The sequence below is a fragment of the Lucilia cuprina genome, chromosome 2 (assembly GCF_022045245.1).
Source record: "Lucilia cuprina isolate Lc7/37 chromosome 2, ASM2204524v1, whole genome shotgun sequence".
In the NCBI taxonomy this organism is placed as follows: domain Eukaryota; kingdom Metazoa; phylum Arthropoda; class Insecta; order Diptera; family Calliphoridae; genus Lucilia; species Lucilia cuprina.
The window spans coordinates 25,388,072-25,392,179 of record NC_060950.1 but is presented as its reverse complement, the minus strand read 5'-3'; the positions used below and the strand labels follow the sequence as shown (position 1 = coordinate 25,392,179).

Genomic DNA, 4,108 nt, shown 5'->3' with positions numbered 1-4,108 from the left:
AGAACTGAACTAGAACTGAACTAGAACTGAACTAGAACTGAACTAGAACTGAACTAGAACTGAACTAGAACTGAACTAGAACTTAACTAGAACTGAACTAGAATTGAAGTAGAGCTGAACTAGAATTGAACTAGAACTGAACTAGAACTCAACCATAACTGATTTAGAACTGAACTAGAACTAAACTAATTGATTCAATATCAATGATATGTACGCACAGACTTACTAAAAAATACTAAAACTTTCCACATAGTCTCCTCTATGATACACTTTCCTCTTTCCAAAAATATAAATTTTTGTCCTATTTTTTTTACAAAACTACAAAAAAATTGAACCTAATTTTTTCTACAAATTTTTTTTCATTTACTTTTATTTACACAAAACCAAAATCCTTAACAAAATAAATCTAAATATATGTTTAACCACACTAAACCAAAGAGTCCTACCGGCGCCTTATGAAGTCTTTCGTATGTACTAAAACTTGAAGATCGTAGTACTAAAAAACAATTGAAAACAAAAAAAAATAACTCAAAACTACATATTGTATAAAACTCAAAAATTGTATTCGAGAAATTTTCTTTTTAAATAAAAAATTTTCAAAAAAATATGTAAAAAAATTTACTTTAATTTTGTATAAAATTATTCAACATTTACTTTCGTTAACAAAAAAAACTTTGGTAAGTTTTTTTCTCTAATTATTTTTTTTAATAAATTTCATTACTCTTCTTGAAACTCAAAATCAAATTACACCAACATTTCTTTACTTTTTAAAAACAATGCTAAACTTTCCTCTTACTTTCACCCCTATTTTTTTCTTTCTTTTAAAATTATTTAATTGAAATAATTCTTTCAAAGTAGAAATTTATTAACAACATAAGATAACAAAAGAAAAACTTATTTGTAAATTTTGTAAAAATAAAACAGCAGTACTAATTAGTAAAAATCACTTAAGAACAACATTTACTTTACATAATCCTTTGAAACACAAATACATGAAACATAAATACACAAGTACAAACCCACATACACCTAGTTTAAATGCACACAACACACACCCACACATTTAACTTTTTAAGGATAAATTTGCACCTTAATTTTGCAATTACTTGTGCACTTGAGTTTTTTGTTTCCTTTCACTCTAAACTGATTTTATTTAGCCACAAAGTTTGTCTACGATGAGCAAAAAATGCAATATTGTTTTGCTTTTTTTACTTTTTGCACAAGTATAAACCAACCAACCAACCAGCTAACCACACCTTATTGTAAATGTAAATCTGTTTATGATATTTTCCTAATTTTTTGTATATTTTTTAACGACTTCCGGGTTTTCCCTTCCTTTGTAGTTATTTTTTAAATTGTTTAGTGTTTGTAGAGTTATTGCTTGTTTTTGTCATTTTTTTCATAATTGTTTGTTTAGTACATAATTTTTTTTAATAAACTGTTAATTAACTATATAACTTTGTAACTGCATGTTGGTAAAAGATACAAATTCAAACATTACGAAATAAGAACAAGGAAAAGTTTAAGGTTTCAAATTATTTTAGGAACCTAAGGAAAATGTGTGTTTAAATATGTTGTTGGCTGTCTTTATAAAGTTTCGCTTCAGGTTAGAATGAATACAATTAACTTTAAAAGCACTACTTGGAATGCGATTTTATAATGAATTGAGCAATAATGTCGATGAAATTAAGATAATGTTTATAAGGGCGTAGCACTTATTATAAGTTTTTCAAAATACAATATACTGAATAAAACTTAGATTTCGAAACCGAATTTTTGTAATATTGACAACATTGTATTGTCAACATTACATAGTGCTGAAAAGTTATAACTACTTTAGTGTCAATATGATACCAGAACTAGAACTGAACTGAACTAGAACTGAACTAGAACTGAACTAGAACTGAACTAGAACTGAACTAGAACTGAACTAGAACTGAACTAGAACTGAACTAGAACTGAACTAGAACTGAACTAGAACTGAACTAGAACTGAACTAGAACTGAACTAGAACTGAACTAGAACTGAACTAGAACTGAACTAGAACTGAACTAGAACTGAACTAGAACTGAACTAGAACTGAACTAGAACTAAATTAGAACTGAGCTAAAACAGAACTTTAACCATAATAAAAAGTGAACTAGTATATTGGTTAATATATTAAATAATCTATGTGATAGCCAATTCTGAAGTTTATGTACTAGTAAACTGACTAATGTATAGTTTACAGAATATACTAATCTTAACTTATCCATGGACCTATCTGTTCTAAGGATTAATTTATTTGCAAAATTATAATATGAAATAGGATAAACAAAATTGAAAATTTTTCCCACAACAGACCATTAAGCCCAGCCTCAGTAGATCAACATTAAATTTACTACAAGCCGTTAAAAAACGCCAATGTGCTTCATTGGGCAATTCGTTCAGTGAGACCAGTTCCCCATGTACACCACCCTCAACACCAAGAGATAGAAGATCAGGGTAAGTTTCAAATTTTTTACATCAAAAAAAAAAAAAAAAAACAACAATAAAAATATTAAAAAATTTTAAATAAATGTACAAAAAATGAGCTGTTAATAAGAAAATAAAAAAGGATGAACATATTTTTAAATAAATTTCAATGTTGTGATTTAGTAATTTATTTCGAAGACTCCAAAAAAAAATAAACTATGAAAATTAAAAAAAAAATATTTAAATAATTGAAACAATGTACAATTTTTTTGTAGTTTATTTTTTGGGTCTCTTTGCAAATTTTGAACATGTTTTCGTTCGCGTTCTGTTACTTTTATTATTATTGTTATTATTAATACATAATTACTATTGTTAATTATATTTTCTGTGTACAAAATACAACAGCAACAAAATAATAACATTGACAAAATTACTCTGTTCTTTTATTTTCCAAAATTTAATATATCTATTTATAAATAAATAAACTCATAATCTTTGTTATTTCATTTACATAATGTTTATTTACTACTAAATTATGCATAAACAGACATTATGGTTTTTTCTTCTTCTTCTACCTTTTACTATATATATACTTTTACTGTTATTCTGCCTAAAGACCCCCCTCTATTCCACCATTAACTATATAAATATTAAATTACCTTTTTTGCTCTTTTTTAAATAAAACCAAAAATTTAACAGACAAAAACTTAAACAATTTTTAACATAAAATCGAATTTAAAATAAATATTTTTGTTGTAGCATGTTTTTAAATTTAATAAATATTTAAGTAATTTAAATAATAATTAAGATTGTTTTTGATATAAACAAAACATTTTTTTATAATATTTATTAAAATATTTTATTATTAAAATTATACGTAATAATGTTTCTTTTCGTTAACATTATTTTATTTTTAGAGCAAAAACTTTTTGTACATTTTATTTCTTTTAACCCCGACCCTCAAATATATAAACTCAACCATAAAGCAGATAAAAACCAAATTTATTGAAATGATTTTAATCTGCCAGGAAAATATGGGAAATGTTATCTAAGAGGAGACATTATAGAAAGTTTTTTGTGTGGTAAACTGTAAACATCATATACATACATACTATGTATAGGAATTAATATTTGAAACAAAGTTTTATCTAAATTTTTAGTTCAAAAATAAATCATAAATTTTTAATATGGAAAACGATACAATTGGGTGGGACATATAGAAAATAGTTTGGTATTAGTTCGATATTACTATCGCCAATTACCCTACAAACATTTTCATGGTGATATTTTTTCTTATCAAACGAATCAACTAGAACTGAACTAGAACTGAACTAGAACTGAACTAGAACAGAACTAGAACTGAACTAGAACTGAACTAGAACTGAACTAGAACTGAACTAGAACTGAACTAGAACTGAACTAGAACTGAACTAGAACTGAACTAGAACTGAACTAGAACAGAACTAGAACTGAACTAGAACTGAACTAGAACTGAACTAGAACAGAACTAGAACTGAACTAGAACTGAACTAGAACTAAACTAGACCTGAACTAGAACTAAACTAGAACTGAACTAGAACTGAACTAGAACTGAACTAGAACTGAACTAAAACTGAACTAGAACTGAACTAGAACTGAACTAGAACTGAACTAG

At 26.1% G+C, this 4,108-nt stretch overlaps 1 protein-coding gene across 1 annotated transcript in view; it reads right to left on the bottom strand.

Annotated features, from left to right (window-relative positions):
- Positions 1-4,108, bottom strand: part of LOC111678130 (serine-rich adhesin for platelets) — a 91,600-nt gene that overhangs the window by 5,487 nt on the left and 82,005 nt on the right. The window lies entirely within an intron of this gene.